The 22337-nt window shown below is 37.1% G+C and overlaps 1 pseudogene; it reads left to right on the top strand.

Annotated features, from left to right (window-relative positions):
* The window catches only part of LOC149197961 (dirigent protein-like), a 63627-nt pseudogene extending 41816 nt beyond the window's left edge, over positions 1–21811 (top strand).
* The last annotated feature ends 526 nt before the right edge of the window (positions 21812–22337 follow it).

The following is a 22337-nucleotide window of genomic DNA, read 5'->3' as shown; positions in this document are numbered from 1 at the left end:
TGTAATACCAAAATTAAATGATTTTCAATTGGTATTATTCTTCCTAAAAGAAAATTTTAACTAAAAGAAATAATATAGAGTGGACAGAAGAGATCATCTTCTATGGAAAGTATTTCTATAGAACGTGTCCAATAATAGGTAGAGATTCTCTCTTACCTGATAAATCTTGTAGCAGAAAGGTTGATGGGTCTAATTGTTCCACAATCTGAAATGGCCAAGCCACATTTGTTGGAACTTGGTATGCTTACCTTTCTCTTCATAGGCTTTATCCTATTTTAATACTAGGTCTCCGAGTTGAAAATATTTTGAAGTTACAAAATTTGAATCAAAGGAGGCTTTGACTAACTGCTGATGATGTGCATGTGTGGTCCTGGATTTTTCCCTTTCCTCTTCAAGCTTAAGAATTTGTAATTGTCTAATCTGCATAGATGAGGAAGGATTTTATTCAATGAATTGAACTAAGGATAAGGAGGGATAGCTACGTTTGTTGGTAAGACTGCTTCTTTCCCATAGACCAAATTAAAAGGAGAAGTGCTAATGGAGGCTTTCTGAGTTATTCGATCTACCCAGAGAGAAAACAATAAACAATTATGCCAGTTCTTTTGGCCTTGGTCAATAATTCATTTAATAATCTTGATGAGATTTTTGTTTGTGGATTTGGCTAATCCATTTCTTTGCAGATAGTAATTGGCCGAATACTTAAGCTTAAAACCTCTTTTAAGAGCAAATTTTGTCATAGGATTGCCTGAAAAATAAGATGCATTATCAAACATCAAAGTAGATGGTAAGCTAAACCTGGTGATGATAAATTGATCTATAAATTCAATAATATTTTCTGAATTGACTACCTTGAGTGGAATTGCTTCTACCCATTTGGTGAAATAATCAGTGGCTATAAGGATGTATCTATGCTACTTAGAAGAATGAGGAACGATCTCACCTATTATGTCCAATCCCCATTGTTCAAATGGTTGGTCAATGTTGACGGGTTGTAATGGTAGTGCGGGTTTTCTCTGTCTTCCAACAGCTATTTGACAAATCTTGCATCTCCTTACATAACTGTGTGCATCTTTGAATAACATTGGCCAGTAATAGCCACATGCAAGATTTTATGTGCTGTAGTATCACCTCCAAAGTGACCACCAGTTGGTCCATCGTGAAGTTCCTGCAACACCTTCTCTGCCTCAGATTTTTCAAGACATCTAAGTAAAACAGAATCATAATTTATTCTAAAAAGCACATCGTCGACAATTTGATATTGCCTAGCTTTTAATCTCAAGGCTCTTTTCTTTGTGTAATTTAATTGGGTTGGTGCATATCCGTTTTTCAAGTAAAATATGATATCAACATACCTTGATTCTGTGTCGTTAAGGCTTACCTCATAGATTTGTACATAGTCACCTAAATGCTGCAATTCTGATAGATTCGATGCTCCTGCCAACATCCTGCAAAAACCTTGACCTTTTACAATTTTCATTGGTTTAATTTCTATGTCATATTCTTGCAGGGCTGTCACCCAATTTGCTCTCTTTTCTCCTACGTCCCTTTGTATTAAAATATTTCTCACTGCTGAGAATGGTACTATGACTTTAGTGTGGGTCTTGAGGAGAAAAGGTTTAAAGTGTTTTATAAATTTGAAAACAACAAAAGCTTGTTTTTCAACATCTGAGTAATTTAATTCAACTCCTTGCAAATTGGAGCTAAAGAAAGAGATTGGGGCTTCAGCTTTATCTTGATTCACTTGTGTCAATATGGCCGCATATGATTTCTCGGAAGTGAAAGTATATAGAATGAAATGATTGGAAAAATTCGGGGTTGCTAAAGATGGGGCATTTATAATTGCTTGTTTTATCAAGCTAAAAGCTTCATGTTCCGAATGTCCCCATTTAAACAGAGAATTTTTCTTTATCATGGATTGAAGAGGTAAAAAAATTCTCGAGAAGTCAGGGACAAATCTTTTAACAAAATTTATTTGACCCAAGAAAGATTGCATTGATTTTTTGTTATGGGGTAAAGGTATTTCAGAAATTTCTCTAATTTTGTCAAGGTCAATATGAATTCCTTCTTTGGACACAATGAATCCAAGGAGCTTTCCTTCACTTAATGTGAAAAAAGACTTCTTGGGGTTCAGAGAAATTCCATACCTTTGGCAATGTTCAAATATTTGTTTTAAGTCTCTTAGATGATTACTGCGTTTTTTGGAGTATACTGTTATATCATCCAAGTATATCACTACTGATTTGTTTACTAAACCCTTGAAGGCTATATCCATAGCTCTCTGGAAAGTGGCACAACCATTGATCAGTACAAATAGCATTTTCTGATAAGCATAAGTGCTCCACTTTGTCCTGAATGTAGTTTTCAATTGGTCATTTGGGTGTACTAAGATTTGATTATAACCTGAGAAACCATCCAAGAAAGACATTAATTATGAGCCTGCTACTGATTGCAAAATATGTTTCAAAGGGGGTAATGGGAAATTGTCCTTTTGGCAAGCTTTATTAAGGTTGCAGAAATCTATACATATTCGAATATTGTCATTCTTTTTCCTGACTGGGACAAAATTGGAAACCCATCGAGAGTGTCTGATAGGAAAAATAATTTTGGCTTTCAGCAGTTTATTCAACTCAGATTCAATTTGAATTTCTAAATTAGGATGAATTTTCCTCAATTTTGTTGAATAGGTCTTTCATCAGATATCATGGGAGTAATATGTTGAATAATAGAGGTGTCATATGTCTTGAGATCTTCATAGTTCCATGCGAAGACATTCTTGTATCTTTTCAACAAACCTATAAAAGCTGCTTTTTCGTCTGACATAAGATTGAGACCTAAGTTGATATTTTGAGGTTTTAAATTAGTCCCAAGATTGATCAATTCAAACCCCAAAGTTGAACTCTAAAGTTTTGAATTGGTGGATCATTTAAATCTGTCTTTAAGGTCATATAAATCTTCCAACTTAACTACAGATTTCGGTATAGCATTAATGATTGTTTCTTGTTTAAGTTGGTTATCATGTTGGTCCTCATCAACTATCTGGTCATCGTAAGAACCTTATGAGGTCAGGAATCTTATGATATCTGGATCGTTATTAAAGACTCTCCAGTTGGTGATATTGTCGGGAATAGAAGGCCTAAAAATTAATTCAATGGAAAATTGATCTGGGCTGTAATCTTCTAGTGGGATAAGCTTGGAAGTGACATTGGCTAGAAGATCGACACTAGCATTCTAGAGTCTTGGAATAGGGGAAATATTAAACACTGTGAAGTGGAGAGTTAGGTCTTGGACTAATGACTGATAATGTTTCAAATGTCCTGACAAACCGTGTATTTCACCTGTTTTATGACAATCTCTAATCTCCAAATACTTGGAGTTATTTAACGTCAAGGCCAATTTCCTTATACAAACCTTGAACTAGTGCTTCATATTTGGCGGTGTTGTTTGTGCAATCGAATTCAATTATGCATGCTAACATAGTTTTTTCCCCCTCTAGGCTAACTAAGATGCAACCTGCTCCTGCTCCATCATTGGATTTAGATCCATCAAAAAATAATTTCCAAAATAAATATCTAACTACAGGTTTATCTACAAAATTTACACATTTAGAAGTGTCCGTCTGAAAAAAATTTCAACTTGAGAGACAACAGAGTTTTCTAAGAAAGGTGAAGTATAAGCATTGAAATTTCCTAGAAATGATTCTACAAAATAATTTCTGATGATATTCTTGCTATACGTGACTGGTTCATTTTCTCCTTCTAATTCTGTCACTATGAACTTTTTATGCTTCTCGCGATTAACCCTTATTTGATTTGGTTTGCCATTATAAGGGAGCCACATGTGAGACTATTCAGTTGAAAAATAACCATGATTTTTTTCTGACCAATCCGTCCTAAAGATTAAGCCATAGAACTCAGGAATGTTAGCTATAAGTATGTCAATGACTTGGAAAACTTTAGGGTTTGATGAAAGTATGATGGTTACTTGATTAACTTCCCCAACAACTTCGACTTGAGAGCAATCTAACTGAACTATTCGTACAACAGATTTATGAGGCTGAACATTCAACTTTGCACAAACCGTTCTGGGCAAGATGTTATATGAAGCTCCAGAATCAACTAGACAGTTATGTAAGTTTTTTTTAAAGACTTCAAAAGTAAGGAGAAATGGCGGGGTGTGGGATTTTGATCTTCCCCCAATTAAAGCTATATCAGTTGGATCAATTTTATTCAAAGAAGCACTAGGGGGTCTTCCCATTTCTTGGGCAGCTTGTGAGATCACGACAGTAGGAAGTGGTGCAGTAGGTACTGCTTTAAGTTCTTTGAGAAGTAACTTCTGCTGATGTTTCAATTTACTAAGCTCATGAAATGTGATGTTTTCCCTAGTCTTCTTCATATCATCAATAATATTATATTCCATTTCATCAGAAACTATCAAAGTTTTAGATGAAGGAGAAGGATCCAAATGGGTAGGTGTATTTTGAGTGGATTTTGGTACAGATTTCTTACCTGTTGCTTTGTCCCTAGGGGGTTGTATTGATTCCTTTTGTTTTGGATATGTTTGTGACAATTCAATAGGATTTTTACTTCGGGTAGCGACAGGTAATGCTTCTTGAGTTTCTCCATTGGGAAGTATAAAATCCCACATCCCTTGTAACTCTTCTACTTCCTCATCGTCTGTTTGTTCTTCGCTTATTGAAACTTCGTCCTCCTCTCCATCTGATTTAGCATTTGATATGGCATTTGGGGGTTTAGGATCAGTAGATGAATTCCTTTTAAATGGTCTAAAATGTTTTTTAGAGGAAGTCTCTGCTACCTATTTTTTAATATCAACCATTTTGTTAGACATGGTTCTGAGGACTTTCTATAACCCTTCAATATCAAAAGGATATTTTGTTGGTTTCTTCTTAGAGTCATCTCTGGAGGTTACTTTCTTAGATTTCTGTTCTTCTAATGCATTTTTCTTTTCCACAGCTAGAATGTGTTTTTCCACAGCTATTTCCTCTTTCATATTTTCTGCCAAAGTTGGTTTGGCAGCTCTATCAATGAAGATAGTTGTGTTTGATGGTAGAGCAGAGATGTACCACTCATTTTGGACCTCATCGCTAGGCTTAGATTTCGTTGGTATCTTATTCAATAATTTATTGAAGCGAGAGTTTAAGTCCTTAATGGGTTCCTTCGGTTCAGCTTTCAAATTGGAGAGATCATTGATTAGGGTAGCCATCAATCTATCATCTCAAAATTTAGTTAAAAATTGATCTTGAAAAGCATCCCAACTATTAATAGAACCTAATGGTAACGAAAAATACCATGATACTACTTCTCCTTGTAAAGTATATGGAAATAATCTTACAACTGCGTCTTCTTCCTCTACTTCATTCATGTTAATGGACAACATAAAATTATTTATATGTTCCTCGGCTAATAGGCGATTATCAGGATTGAATTTGGGAAACCATTTCCCTGGGTTTACTGGTAATTGATGTAAAGTTCCAACCATACTAACAACCCCTGGATTTGTCCATGGCCTTGGAGGATTTTGTGCCATTGCTGGTATGTGGGTAGGGGAAGGTGTAGCAATAGTGTTTGAAGGTGACTGAGTAGAGGAAGATGTAGCTATTGTACCTGTGTGAAGCATGATCTGAAGTGGTCAGGTGGATGACTGATCTTGTGAGGGTATAAATGGAATGAATGAAGATGATGATAGAACCTTGCAGTGAGATTCGGATGGTGTTTTCTTAGCTCTCTTTCCACTTGGAAGAGGAAATTTGAACAAAGGAATTCCGAAATTTTCGCTCTGTGCTCTAGTCAACCGTTGAGATGGAGTGAATTTAGAGGTAACACTATCTTGGGATAACTCAGATTCTTCTTGAGATAGTGAAATCCCCTGTAATTTATGAATCAAAGCTTGAAGTTCAGGGGCTTCGGTAAAAGAAGAATGGTCTAGCTTTTTTGGGATTTCGGCAACGGGTTGTATAATATTCTGTGCAACTTCTCACTTATGATCAGGGGATTTGGAAGACTTTCGAGAAGTTGGAGGTGAGGATGAGGGATTTTTACTCTTAGAATGGCCTATTAATTTAGATTTACTTTCCATTCATAGCCAGGCCCTCCTAGCGCAAAAATGTTGAAGCCTCGGAAATCATTGCTTCAACATGGGGGAAAACCACCCAGTCCGAACCTTGGTTGGCAACTCCTTTTTTGTTTGTAGTAGTGGCTCTAACTGGGGATAATGGGATCAGTTTCCCAATCTATTTAATGCTTGTGTTAATAGGGTGATATGTGAGGTTTTAAAGTAATATCTAAGCTAAAAGTAATCTAATATTAACTAACAATCACATGCATTTTATCCTAATTTAAGAACTATCTAATTATAAATATACCCAGGATTGAGATTAATGTATGCGATCTACAATAATATCTGAAAGAAATTGGTAATAAAGATCATTCAATTGCAATGAGAAGTTAATCTGATTTAACAATAATCATTTTGTATAAAATGTTAGCCGAAATGATTGTGAAAGATATATTGCATAAGGAATTATTCATATATTTAGCATAAAATAAAGATCATCATGATACAGAAGTGCAATAATGGTAATCAAGATTCAGACTTTCATACATAAACAATTGGAAAAGAAATCATCGCGTAATACATAAGTTAAAAGGATTACGAGATAAAAGTACCATTTATAATATGTCCTACTCATGTGTTTCAACAATATTGATCTATCTTCAATCCATTCAACACCATCTAAGAGTATAAAAGTGCAATTTTAGTAGAAGATGCTAAATCAGATAGAAAATAAATCATATTCCATTAATTTCACCAGAACTTCCTCAAAGGCACAAAAGTGCACGTTTTGAAGACTATTTCTGATTAAAATTCTGGACCCCTCTCTAAATGCATGAGAGGGGTTTAAATACTAAAACTATGAAACTAAAAATAGATTATTACAAAAATAGTTGAGGAGGTTTAACTGACCTGCCTCAATTTCTGCAAAAATAAAATCAAAATGGAAATAAAGAAGGTGACTAACTATCCTGCATTTGATCTTTCAGATCGCAAATATGCATCATGGGCTTGAGCTGTGTTGGTTGGCTGACTTCAGCTTTCAACTATCTAGCGAATATGGCATCAGTCAGTGCTGGCACCATTTTCTATGTAGAAGTGGTTAGGCATCACAGGGTCATCCATTAGCTATGAGGCTTTACCAAATGTTGCTAATATTCCTCCCGATTTAACCTAGTCATTTGCCTTATCACTTCTACTTTTTTTGTCGTTTGCTGTTTCCATTGTTGTTCAAGTTGTTTCGCATTAGGAAGGAAACCCAGAATGGACTCTGCCACAAGGTTGGCACTATGTCAATTCTCATCGATGTTTTCTATGACACTGTTTGTTGCTACTGCGGCATCTGGTGTTCCCTTTTCTGCTTCTTTAAGCCGAGAATCCCAGCTCACAAATAGGATTTCCTTATGTGATTCTTCTATCTTGGATAGGTCAGCCTTTCTCCCATATTCTGTATTATGCCAGGTGATAAAATCAGAGACATTTTTAAAGACCTCATCATATTGAAGTCTCATTTCCATGACTTGACTTGTCATCTTATCATTTGTTTCGCAATAAGATTTCAACTGAGAAATCTTCTGGCAGAATAACTCTTTCTGGCCCATCAACTAGGAGTTACGACCAAGTGCTTCTGTAACAAACTGATCAATTTTTGGATCGTCTTTGTGTAGATAAATTATTTCCTGCATTTGTTCTTCCTTCTCGGCTAAGCTGGTTTAATGTTCTATTTGCATATGTTCAAATACCTGTTGAAGCTTGGCCAAATGTATCTCTACCTGCTGGTCAGATTTTACTTGCTGTAATTGTTGCTCAAGCGATGCTATTTTATCTTCCTTTTCTCTAAGAAACATTTTTATTTCTATTGCTTTGTCCATGGTCGCTATAGCATAAGCACCTGCAAACTATGAGAGTTTAGTAAGGTTAGCGGATGGATCAATGGGTGAGTCTTTCCATAGAACATCCATTGGTTCATTTTCAGGGGTAGTAGCAACTGCAAAGTCCAATTTCCTTTTCTTTCTTTATCTTTTAACCATGACCTTATGTTGTGGGCTATAGAACACATCTAGAGGGGGAATTTCTTCAATTCTCAAAATTATTTCAGAAAAGGGAGTGGCAAGGATGTGCTCTACCTCTTGTGTATTTGTAGTCTCTTCCACTGTAATTTCCAAAGTTTTTTCCTGTTGTGGAGTTTGCAACTCTGGCATCTGTTCCTCTGTGGTGAGGCTTTTATTAAAATTGTCCCACTCTTCCTCTAAGTAAATTACCATGGGTTTTATTGGCTGTGCGGAGGTAGTGGGGATTTCAGCATACTTGCTAGCTGAACTTTCTTCACCTATCTTCTGTGTAGATTGGGTTGTATCCTTACTGACTCCGTGCTTCTGCTTTTCCCATTTTGTGATGACTGTTGTGATTCAATGGTAGATTTCTCTTGAGATTCCGCTCCAAAATCGGTCTTAGATTTTTTTTGGAGTCACCTTCTATAGTCACATTGAGAGTAGGCTCCCTGATTGGTTCAATCAATAATTGGTCCAATGGGACCTTTGCCAACCTCCTTTCTCTGTAACTGTAAAAATTTTCCAGATCTTCTTGGTCAAAAAGTAGTTGTGCCATATGCTTCACCTCTGTGAAGGTATTTTTTTGCAAAAATATGTCATCAAAGGCATCTGCCTCATTGCTGGAAACTTTTATTTTCACCAGAGTGGTGAAATGTTTTATAGTGTCGAACAGGTCATATTGCCTTCTAGGGAATTTAGGTAATCGCAAATATAGCATGTCCTTTGATTCTTTGAATGCATGCCCTAGGTCATGTAGGTCAAATGCTCCAAACTATACAGGGAATGTAGGCCAGATGGCCTTCTTTGAATCCTTCAACGTCTTGCTCATTCCTCCCTCACTATCTATTTGATAGGCTATCTCTCTAGCCATCAATTTATTTGGAACATAGTATGGGAGGACATGGGGGGAGATGATGCTGCCAAAAACCCTGATATATGTAAATTTTTCCTCCCCAAACCATCTGGCCACCGAGAGGATGTCTACTTCAGCTTCTTGGGAAAACCTGGGGGCATCTCGATTATAAAGCTGCTTGTGAATAAGGAGCATAACTCCATGACAAATCTTGAAAAAATGTTGTTGAAAATTGGATTCTGACATGTCCTTGTGGTATATGTGAATGGGAAATGGATTTCAAACAATCCATTTCCATCCCATGATAGGGAATTTCGATCTAAAACAAATTTCTTCCATGACATAGGCACTCATAAAAAATGGAGGGTAAACCCTCGAAGCAACACTTCTTTTCCTTCTATACTAGATAATTGTTTTTGCTAAATTGTCTGACATAATTTGTGCCCAATTAATTACAGTTGCGTTAAAAGCTACATCTATTAATGACAACCATTCTAGGGAGAACTTAGTACTATCAGGTCTGCCAAATAGTCTACATAACATAGCCGCTGCAAAACTATGAGGGGGACAAACAGACGAAGTAGTGTACATACCATTTTTGTCTTTCTTGATTTTTTCCTCATTATTGGACCAAGTCCAAGTGTAGTCTATTGGGTCATCGTTTTCTTTGGCAAACTTCTCCACAAACTACCTGTTGTAGATGACTTGTGGCTCTGGTAGGTGGTACATAAGCCGTAGGTTTTCTGGGGTAAAAGATCCCATAACCCCTTGGCTTCTTGTCCTGAATTCTCTATCTGAGATGTCAGCTTCATCAATAACCCATTTAACCATGTTGGTATAAGGGATTATCTTCGACCGCATGGCTATGCGGTGCAAAAATGAGCATGTCGTCTCTAACATGGAAGTGTCTGAGGAATCACATCCATCAACTGTAATTTTTGTTTCCATAATCCTCGGCTGCTCCTCCTCCAGTATGTTATACATAGCCTCCCATGTAGAGGTTCCTCCCTCTCTGTTGCATGTAGTATCTGTAAACAGAGGAGTCATTTTTGACTTCTCAAAAGTGACTGCCTTGCCTTTCTTCACCATTGTTCTCAACACTTTGCTCTGCGGACTTTTCCTGAAAGTGAAGAACAACAACTATTGGATACACAAAGATGAACATAAAACGAAATAATGTAGATAACTTGGAAAGGTGATAAAAGGAGTTTTATTTGAATGCACGTAAGAAGATATCATATCATGCTAGATGGCTTTTCACACATAAATGCAGTTATCTCTTACTAAATGCCCACTAATGATTTGTTATCCCTTAGCTTTAATGCTCATAAATGTTTGCATCATAAAACGGGAAGAAAGCTTCTAGGGTGACGAGCCTTTGAACTGCGATGATAGCAATTGTGCGATTTGCAATGGAATATTGAATATCGCAATATCGCAATATGCCTTTCTGCCTTTCTTACCTCCCGCTGTTTCTGCAAGATGCGAGATGCGAGATGCGAGCCGCTCATTAGTTATTTCAAAACGTAGCTAATTGCCAAGTTTATCCTATGTAAAAGACCCTTTTTACTTAGTGGCAGACCTAAAACATTTGCTTATGATATTTAAGGAGTGGGTCTAGGTCTTAATCGCATTTCGCAATATCGGCTGGTGGTAAGTACACGATGTTCATTTAAATGCTCGAAATGTGATGCGATAAGAGTTATAATGCCATCACAGTTTCACATCTCACATGTTTCGCAATGACCTTTTTAAAGCAGGCCCTTTATGAATGGTGATATGCGATGCAAGACTTAAGCCTAAAAAGCTTAAGGACTTAGTTTATGTCGGATTTTATGATAGTTTCGAGCATAGAGTCCTTACTTAATCACTTTTCTTGATTTTGGAGGGTTAGAAAGGTCTTTTGGTGGGTTTAAATCATGCTATATGTGTGAAGGTAAGTTTCTAGTAGTTTTTCTAAAAAAGGGGTTTTGATTATTATCTTTACTTTATTCCAAAAATAAAAGAAATGCCTAAATGCTAAGTTTTGTGTTTTGGATAGAATTTTTTTTGAAGGGTCCCAATTTATTAACGTAATATTAACTACTATCATTAATAAACGGGGGGTTGTTGAATACCACAATAGCGTGATATATAGATTATTATTGTTATATGCTATTAACTTGATGATTAGGGTCATTTCATTGAGATATTGATGTTATAACTTGGATTGGTCATATGTGTGATGGTTGTGTTCATTGCCTTGAAGATCTTGATGTTTTATGTATTGTGTTAACCTGGTTTGACCTATGCAGATGGTTATGGTTGCGATATTCAGGTATGAACCAACATATTTGTGAGATGGTGTCATACTAATCTAGATTGACATTACATATGTGTGAATGATAATTGTGTATGAGTTTACAATATGAACATGTTAGATAGATATTGTTATGGATATCATGATCTTATGAGTGATTTGCACACATGAAGTCTTCTTAACCATGATTTTGTCTGACATTATGTGGATATGTGCTATATTCATGAACATGCACTTGACAAGTATATTAGCTAGTCTTTAGCTACAGGTGGATCTGTTAAAGGATTAGAGTCCCTTGAGAGATGGCATGGATGTTTTCATTTGAAAGAAGTGTTCTTGGCAAAATAAGATGAGGTAACTGTTGTATTATTATGCTTAATTATACATTGACAGATATGTGTTTATGGCAGCATGATGCAAGGAGTTGCATGGCAAGACAGGTTGCCATGGAATCTTGAAGATGGCTTAGGTTGAACTTTCCTTGGGAACCATGGGGATTGAGTCATGGTGTTTGTTGTTAGACTTGTGCTTTTGGTCTTTGTGATTTTCTTGCACTTGATTTGTAGCTTTGTTTATGTCTAGAGTATGGCCATACCACTTTGTTTGTGTAGTCGTGTTGTTATCAGTTTTCATGGTTTTCTTCTTGTTATTGTTTTCGTTCTTGCCTTTTATGTTTTGAGTCCAGGGAATTGGTTGGGAAAAAGGAAAGTTGATGGAGCTCGAGGAGAGATGTGTGGTACTCGATGGGTGATGTAAGATTAAGATGAAGCTCTATGCATGAGTAAGCACAATGAAAGGTAAGATTATGATTATTGGTTGGACTGGTTGGGCCCATGGTGGTAAATGGACGGTGATGGTACATACATGAGAAAGGTAACGAAAAAGGTAGAGTAAATGGATCTGAGGTGTCAGATGCCTTGGCAATGTTGGGAATTGTTGTTCTCAATATCGTGCATGTTATGCATGAATAAAGGAAGTTCTCTTAACCTTGACCTTGATATCTAGTAATTATTTTATGATCATGATTATGTTGATGTTTATATATGTATACATCTATGTATGTATGACATTGTATAACATGACGATGATTGTTTATGCTAGTAATTATATATGTATGTATCTATGTATCTATGTCACTGTTTGACAAGGTTGTCAAGGATCATTCTTGTGGAGGAATGATTGCTTATGCAGGAGAACAACATGAAGAGGTTCCTGATCTTATGAGGAATCAATTGGGAAGAACAGTCACGACAAATATACGAGGTCAGTATCATCTCGATATGATTTGGTATTGTATACCTGTATTATACCTATGTTTATGTTATGACAGGTAATGTTAAAGGATACATCAACAAAGTGAAAGGAGCATGGTCTGCGGCATGCTAGGATAGGCATGGATGAGATACTTGAAGCATGGTTTCTTGGTAAGGACAGTATGGTTTTGGATGTGTGGTACTTCTGTTGTGCATATACTGTATATGTTGTACATGTTTCATATATGATGTGTGCACATGCAGTGTTGTGTATACATAGCATGTGTACATGTTATTTATGCAATGTTATGTACAGGATGGTACAAATAGGGTTGTGCGAATATTGCATATGGGGTGTTGTATACATATTGTATTGTCTTCATGATGTATATGTGACATGTGTGCATATGGTGCTCTGTGCATGTTGGATATGCAATGTTGTGTATGGATGATGCTATGTACATGTTGGATATGCAGTGCTATGTACACGTGGTGTTGCATGCATGTTGTACATATGGTGCTATGTACATATGGTGTTGTGTGCATGATTGTACAAGTGGTGCTGTGAGCATGTGGTGCCATGTACATGTTGTACATAGGGTGCTATGGGCATCCAGTGTTGTGTACATGTCGTGCATGTGATGTTATGTACATATGGTGTCGCGTACACATCATGCACGTAGTACTATGTACATGTGGTATTGTGTACACGTTGTACAGTGGTGTAGTGAACATGTGGCATTGTGTGCACGTTGTGGAGGTGGCACCATGTACATGTGATGTTGTGCACATGTTGTACAGGTGGTGTAGTGTATAGGTGGTATTGTGTACATGTTGTACATATGGTACTAGTGTACACGTGTGGTATTGTGTGCATGTCGTCGATTTTGTGTTATGGTCATGCGGTATTATGTATGTGAATCATGTAGTCATGGTATTGCGGTGTGTGTACTTGTTGTGTAGTAGCCTGTGTAGGTACATGCATTGGGTGGTATTTCACATCGAGTATAGATTGATGCATTGTATTGTATACACTCGGTGTAGGTGTATGTGTTGTATGTCAGGTGTAGATGCATGTATTGCATGGTGTGGTATGCCGTGTGGTTGTATGTGTCTGATGTACATTCTGTGTCTATGCACATGGTTGAGGAGAAGGCAGTGGGTGTTTTTTGAGTGTAGTAACCGATCCGAAGTGTGTATGGAACAAATACAAAGGTAGAAGCTAAGGATTGAGGAAAGGATAAGTATCATCATTTTATTTCAATTTTATTATGCATGTGACTTATGACTATGGTATATGATGATTGTATGTGATCTATGATTTTGGATTATGATGGTTACATGTGATTTATTATTTTTATCTATGATGGTTGTGTTTTGAGGTAACCTGATGTGATATTTTTATACATGTTGATTTGGTCAAATATTCTAGTTTGACTTGTTGTGACATGAAGCGAACAAGATTGCAAATGTACCTTATTGATGAGCTACCAATGAGGTATGATGTGAATTTATTTCAATTTATTTTAAATCTAATGGAAGTTATGTGCTTCTTACAGGAATGCATGAAATTCTCAGTTGGGTGGTTGAAATCGACTGCAAGAATTAACCACAACAACAAAGGAATTGAAACATGCAACAATATGTTGGTAAAGCACTTCAGGAGCAGGGCCATTGTGGGACACTGGTACCCAATAGTGTCCATTAATTTCAATGAGCATGTTATGACCGGTATGATGTGTTGAGGCAGCTATATGCCTTGGTTTTTGTATCTTATGATGCGAAGAAGCCTTTCTAAGGTATGGACTACCCGGGATGGGGGTGCCAATGGAACTTGGAAGGTGAGTGTGTAGTAGAGAAGGGAAGGTCACGGATGGATTTTTTTGGTCATTTGCATTTCCAGATGGAATCAGATGCACATTGAGAGTGCGCACTGGAACAATGAGCCAGTAACTATTTGCTGAGAGGACAAGTGGTGCAGATTATAGTGTTGGACATTGGATGCAAATTTGACTTTGAAGTGGATTCTGGACTTCCTAGGAAGGAGGTGGATCCTAGTGTTACTTTGAGGGTAGAGATGTGAGCCTCTGGATTCCCTTGTTATGGATATGGGCATCATATTCTCTTATTTGCTGGTTTAGAAGATGTGCATATGTGTATATGTGGTTATTTTAAATATCATAATGAGTTGTGTCATAAAGCTCCAACATGCGGTATGGTTTTTATCTAGTCATTTTGTCATGATGTTTTTCTTTTAAGAAGTTCATTCCTTGTAAATATTGTAACGAGTTGTGTTATAAAGCTCCATGGGCAGTATGTTTTGTTTTCAGTATTCATGTGGTTATAGGTGTCATTGAACACCGAGGACGGTGTTCCCCCAAGGGGGAGGGTTCTATAACATCCCTAGTGAAAATTCCATGTAAAAATATATAAATACCACAGATGATGGGACACGTATTCCAAGTTGAATGGTGGGCAAGACATCATAGGTGGTGTTCATTTGGTTGTTTATGGCTAAGGAAATTGGCAAAGGAAATGGCTAAGGCATTAAAGAGGCAAAAAGGTATTTTAGCACATTTATTTATGAAAATAATGGAAATTAGGAGAAAAGGAAGGTGAAAGGTCACATGTTCCATGTGAGGAGGAAATTGAAGGAAAATAATGGAAAATGAAGAAAATAGAGGCCTCATTAATAAAAATGCTTTTGAGGATCAGTGGGCAAGACTTGGTCAGTTTAGCTTTGGAGCTCTCTCATTATTCTCTCTCTCTCTCATAATCTTGGACACTTAGAGCTTTCTTCGAGCACTTTGGCATTGGAGAAAGAAGGCAAGAGGAAGAAAATACCAAGTAGGGAAAGGCAGGATCAAGCAGCTACAATAGCCTTCATTGTAGGTATCAACTTGCATGTGTATTTTCCTTGCTAGATTTGGCATGCATGGGATTTCATGTGTTCCTTTTCTACCATGGCATGGGTTTTACCAAGTGTGATAGTATTTTCAACCTAGCCTTTCCATTTTCTGATAGCTTTGATGAGATGGGTTCTCTCATGCATTTTGTGGGGGATGGCCGGATTGGATTCAAAGTTGAGTGGGGTGGACCTCCATATTCACAAACACATGGTGGTAGTGGTCCCTGAAATAGACTGAGGATGCACCACTAGCCTAGTGACCCCTAAACCAGACTATGGGTTGTGGTAAAGCCAGATTGTGTGCCTCGGTGGGCCTAAGAATCATTGCCGGTGAATGGCGAGATATACGGTAAAACCAAGAGGTGGATTTTCTCTCCGTTGGGCCTAGTGATTCCATGATGGAATGCATGGTAAATCCTAGAGAGTATGCCTCGGTGTAGGGCCTAGTGATCCCTGGATTAGACTGCAGATGCACAATAAAGCCTAAGAGACTAGGAGGCACTCAAATTCCTCACAGTATAGGTGGAGAACTTTGGTGGCATCCACATTGGTTGGTGTTTGTGATGTGTTCTATGAGTCCCACATTCATTCTTGGAATATGGCATGGGGGTGATTGGTTGAAGAGAGACTTGGCTCAGCCAATCTATGGTCGGGTGGAACGTGGTAGTCCCATCACTGATTGGTTCATTGCATTCATTAATGAAAAATTCATTCCCTTGATTTTCATGTGAAAATGTATTGATATATATATGGATTTTGATGGTTGTTATGTTTATTGTATTTTTGTTTCTATTATGTTGTTTATATGCACATTTACCTCGGAGGGTGTTATAGTTATTTCACTTGAACTTCACTTTGACAACATCTCCACACAGCAGTGGGTCACTTCAAACATGAAACTCCACAATAGTACAAGTTCAACCCTCTTCGTTGGCGAATTGAAGTTTTCACTGGCCTCCGGATTCACTCTTCTTCCCAGTATGCAAATGTTAGACTGATTCAACGATCCACAATGATCGAACAATGATCTCCAGGTGCATGCTCTCAATTATTTTTCGTCGAGTCTAGCAGCTTTGTCCCGTTGGATCCAGCTTAAATCTCTCTTGCTAGCACTATACAATATCAATTCAAACACTTACCACAACAACCTGTACTCTGGCTTGCAAGATCTCCATGGTATCTTGGTAAATAGAATAGCAGTGACTCTCTGTTGAGGTCGATAGTTTCTACCTCTCTTCGACCAGCTCTCAGGGCTCCACATAGCTCAGTGTGATTATGTCGCTTTCCCATAACAGCAGGAGCTCATTCTCTCTCCACACTCAACACAACGAGAAAATTCACATTGTATGATGCTCTCTACATAGTGGACTCTCCACACAACTCTTAAATAACACACACAACACTGCAATAGACCAATTTGATGGTCAGTAGGCACAAAACCACCTCAGCAATCTTCACACACACACCAAGCACTTCTGGAAGTCTGACGACACTTCCACATGCTGCAATCTTCCTCAGCCACTATGCAAAACTCACCTAAGCTTTGATACCATATCAAAGAACGCATATCACACCACGAACTCTAAATTTACATTTCCAGAGAAATAATTTTATACATCATGATGAGGCTTCTGGATTTTCGGTGACAGTGGCTTCTTTGGGAAGTTATTTGAAGTCTCCAGAAGTTGAGAGACAACCTCCTGAACTCTAGAGAAGACTTCCTACCTAATATAGTTAATGTGGAAGGTTTGTTGGCTGTGTTAGTGCTAGTCTTCGCAGCCTGTCACCAGGGATCAACATGAGCTCTTACTAGGTTTGTTTTGGTTAGATGTTTTGCACATGATATTCAGCACAAAACATGCCACAAATGTGTCCATCAAAAAAATCTTGTAAAAATATTTCCAACGGTATATCACACTCCTGTAACCAGTTTCTGGATCATAAGTTATGATCGAAATGAATGATTGATTCTTGGTTATGCATGTTTTGAGGTCGGTTGCTGCACACAGGGACAAGTTTACTACAAAATCAGTTTGGACAGGAATTTTACAAAAGTGAAAGAGTTTTTTTTCCATCACCTACCAAATAACAAAAACCTCCTTCAGTTTATCCACACGTTCTACTATGTGGGAGATATGTAGTGATATTTGGAACCTACATTAAAACAAAACAAATTTTTTTATTTATTTTACTGTTTTAGTCATTTTAGTGTGATGCCATTTTACAACAGATGGAAAGTAATTTTGAAAAACCCAAGGAGATTTTTGTTAACCAGGAGCCATAAAACAAAAACCTCTTTCAGTTTATTCACAGGTATTGTGAATTTGAGTATGTGACTAGATCTTTACAGCTCATTTTCACAGATATATTTTTTTAATGATTTTCTATTTTAGAGATGATTTTGTGGCACAGATTCCGAGCAACTAGAAATGAATTTCCAAACTTTTAGAGAGGTTTTTCTCCAAAATGACCTTATATACAACAACCTCTTTCCGTTTTGTAACAGGTGCTATGGTTTAGGAGATACGAGTTCATCTTCAACACTTATTCTCAGAAATTTGGTCCAAGTTTAATGTAACTGATTCTATTTTGAAGAAGATGGTTGAGATCAATTCCCTTAATACATGGATGAGCTAAATGTATAAATTTTATGAATTTCATAGTGTAGAAGTTCAATTTTTGCAGCAGAGAGGCTGCTTGGCATTATGTAAAATTTTCCTGAATATCATTTTAATAAAGCAGTCTTTTGCACTTTGGATCTGGGATTCATCACGGTGCTGATGTTTAGTATGTTTTTCCTGTAATTCATTTACACATTATGTTTCTTCTACCTTGTTACAGCATTATCTAATTAATATGTTAGGAATTCATCTGTAATGATGCTCCTTTCGTGATGATTTTGTTGTTAGTTGTAATGGTTGTCTTATGCAGAATTCATCCTTGGCTAGATGCTCTGTTGAGCAACCTCGTGATTCTCTTTCATCTAAAGTTGTTGTTGCAGATTCATCCTTTCTCTGATGCCTGCAGGGCAGTGGGTTTTCTCCCCTTTACTTCTCACATTTACAATCTTCACTTGGCTGAACATGGCACTTAACTTGCCCCAGGTTTTCTAGCAGAAACTGACATCGATTCCATAGTCCAATCACCCTTTCTCTTGTTGTTTTCAACTCGAAACAAATCCAATCAAATCCTCTGAGCTACTATACCTAGCCTAAAATCTACATTAAATTCAGTCATCTCAAGCCCTAATTTCCAATATCCTAATTGAGATTGACAAGGAGAGGGCCCTCTCCCGACCTGGTAGGGCTAGCTACTAGGTTAAGTGTGGTTTGATGTTACCCTAGACCTGCCTTCCTTAAGCTTGAGGTCAATCTAGGCTCTAACATAGTGGCGACCGTACTGGGGAAGAGGTGGCAAATCTTCTTCGGGAAAGATCATTCAAGTTGCAGATCTGATTGCTGATGGTGGACAACAGTAAGACACATATGAAGGCTGAAATCATCTACCTGATGACTATAATGTTCAAGATCTTGAGCTTCGAATTCACTGCCAAAGAATCTAGTTTTCAGAATGTTCATGGTAATCACTGATGATAGGGTATGTGGCAAATCCATTATCTAGTGAGATGTTATTGATTTTAAGGGATGAGATAGCAAAATTTCAGATTCATCAGAGTTTTTTAACATCATTTTTTCTTAGCTTGAAATCTAGCTGACTCACACCTGAGAATAAATATTGTTTTCCTGGCTTAGTGGTTGAAATATTGGAAAATGAAATTGAATTATTCGATGTTAAAATTAAATCACATGAATTCTGAGACCCTAAACAGTTCTTGGAAAGTCTCCCTCCTCCCAAAGAAGAAAAGATAAGGATGCCCTTGGATGGTTGGATTGAAGGATGTTACGATTTACAACGAGGATGTGACAATCTCCAGCCAAGAGCATATGTTAATGAGCTGGGGCAGCAGATAGAATCTGGTTTCTATGATCCCATAGCAGCATATATGGAATATATTTTTAAGTTGAAAGAAAAACCAGGTTGCCTTTTACAGAGCCAGAGGTAATATGGGTATATACTGCTAGTAGGATTTCCAACTATCTTTTGGTTCAAACACTATCAAAAAACAACATCATTGTCACAGTTACTTGATTGGTTGATATGGAATTACAACATCACTTGATCTATTGGTTTTGCAGCAAAGTAGGGTAGATTTGTAAATAAATAAGCTGCCAAAGGCAACATTTCAGTTTTCGATATTTGTTATGTACAGGTTGCAGTATGTGTATGTTTGGATTGGTATGAGTTGTTTGGAGTTGGTAACTATTTTACCGTATTGCCAAATGGATGAGGCACTTTGTCTACTATGTTCTTGACACCTCCAAGGAGCTACCATCCCCAATAAGGCCGATGTTAGTGCCAGTCTTCGCAGCCTGTCACCAGGGATCAACATGAGCTCTTACTAGGTTTGGTTTGGTTAGATGTTTTGCACATGATATTCAGCACAAAACATGTCACAAATGTGTCCATCAGAAGAAGCTCGGAAAAATATTTCCAACGGTATATCACACTCCTGTAACCAATTTTTGGATCATAATATATAATCAAAATGAATGATTGATTCTTGGTTATGCATGTTTTGAGGTCAGTTGCTGCACATAGGGACAAGTTTACTACAAAATCAGTTTGGATAGGATTTTAAAAAAGTGAAAGAGGTTTTTGTCCACCACATACCAAATAACAAAAACCTCCTTCAGTTTATGCACAGGTGCTACTATGTGGGAGATATGAAGTGATATTTGGAGCCTACATTAAAACAAAGCAAATTTTTTATTTATTTTACTGTTTTAGTCATTTTAGTGTGGTGCCATTTTACAATAGATGGAAAGTAATTTTGAAAAACCCAAGGAGGTTTTTGTTAAAAACGAGCCATGTAACAAAAACCTCTTTCTGTTTATTCATAGGTGTCGTGAATTTGGATATGTGACTAGATCTTTACAACTCATTTTCACATATATAAATTTTTAATGATTTTCTGTTTTAAAGATGATTTTGTGGCACAGATTCTGAGAAACTGGAAACGAATTTCCAAAATTTGAGAGATTTTTTTCTCCAAAATGACCTTATCTACAAAAACCTCTTTCAGTTTTGTAACAGGTGCTATGGTTTAGGAGATACAAGTTCATCTTCAATGTCTATTTTCAGAAATTCGGTCCAAGTTTAATGTCACTGATTCTATTTTGAACAAGATGGTTGAGTTCAATTCCCTTAATACATGGATGAGCTAAATGTATAAATTTTATGAATTTCATAGTGTAGAGGTTTGATTTTTGTAGTAGAGAGGCTGCTTGCCATTATGTAAAATTTTCCTGAATATCATTTTAATAATGCAATGTTTTGCCCTTTGGATCTGGGATTCATCACGGTGCTGATGTTTAGTATGTTTTTCCTGTAATTCATTCACACATTATGTTTCTTCTGCCTTGTTACAACATTATCTAAGTAATATGTTAGGAATTCATCCGTAATGATGCTCCTTTCATGATGATTTTGATGTTAGTTGTAATGGTTGTCTTATGTAGAATTCATCCTTGGCTAGATGCTCTGTTGGGCAACCTCGTGATTCTCTTTCATCTAATGTTGCTATTACAAATTCATCCTTTTTCTTATGCCTGTAGGGCAGTGGGCTTTCTCCCTTGTACTTCTCACATTTACAATCTTCACTTGGCTGAACATGGCACTTAGTTTGCCCCAGGTTTGCCAGCAGAAACTGACATCAATTCCATGGTCCAATCACCCTTTCTCTTGTTATTTTTGACCCGAAACAAATCCAATCAAATGCTCTAAGCTACTATACCTAGCCTAAAATCTACATTAAATTCAGTCATCTCAAGCCCTAATTGCCAATATCCTAATTGAGATTGACAAGGAGAGAGCCCTCTCCCGACCTAGTAGGGCTAGCTACCAGGTTAAGCGTGGTCTGATGTTACCCTAGACCTGCCTTCTTTCAGCCTGAGGTCGATCTAGGCTCTAACAGGCTGGAATTAATGTTTTCCAACATTTTGATGATCCCGTCACTTTGGACAACAATTTCCACTCCCCTCTAGTGGGCAAAGCTCAGTGATTCTACTTTTATGACATGAAGAACACTTTCAGTGCCTGTCTTGGATTCACATTTTTCCTCAACTTTATAAACCATAGAGGCACCATCACGTTTGGTGGAGCGAACCCAATACTTAAAAATCATAGAGATATATCGGTAGGGGAGACACCAGGGATTTCTTAATGGCAAGAGGAATCGCCACAATCTCTATGGGTGCGTACGAAGGAGACGTTTATTTCCGTATGTGGGTGAATATCACACTCTATGAGTGCTACTGATATCATTTACTTGTACTTCATCTCTTCCCTCCATGGGTTTTCCATTTCTATGTTCATCTAAGTTAAATTAGTGTATTCTGTAGGAGATATGCATGAATAGCATGCATTGAAATAATGCCTACTATTGTAAATTGATCTTTGGTATGAGAATCATGTATTTCAATTTCGTTCTATAGTGGTCAGTGAATTTCATTTTCTACGTGGTTTCACAAGATTAGGTTCTTGCTCAACGAGGGTCCCTTTTAGGTCCTAGGTATGTGTCTCTGTTTTTGGTTGATCACTTTTTGGACCTAGGTATCTATCTGTATTTCTGCTTGATTCTCCTTAAAATTGTGTTTTCTTTTCATATTTAAAGATATGACATATATTTATGATTTGAAAATAAAAATAATAGGAAATTAATTGTTTTATTTAATATCATATGATCATTTTTAATTTTTATAAACTTTTGTTGAATGAAGAAGGTGACTATTTTCTCACACCATGTTTTGAGGACCTTTCTAAGTTCATATAAGGCTTTCTTCAG

The sequence above is a fragment of the Pinus tabuliformis genome, chromosome 2_2 (assembly GCF_031772625.1).
Source record: "Pinus tabuliformis cultivar Carrire ecotype Pingquan chromosome 2_2, CPIR1, whole genome shotgun sequence".
Lineage (NCBI taxonomy): Eukaryota > Viridiplantae > Streptophyta > Pinopsida > Pinales > Pinaceae > Pinus > Pinus tabuliformis.
The sequence above is the reverse complement of the archived record's forward strand: the minus strand, read 5'-3'. Positions and strand labels throughout refer to the sequence as shown.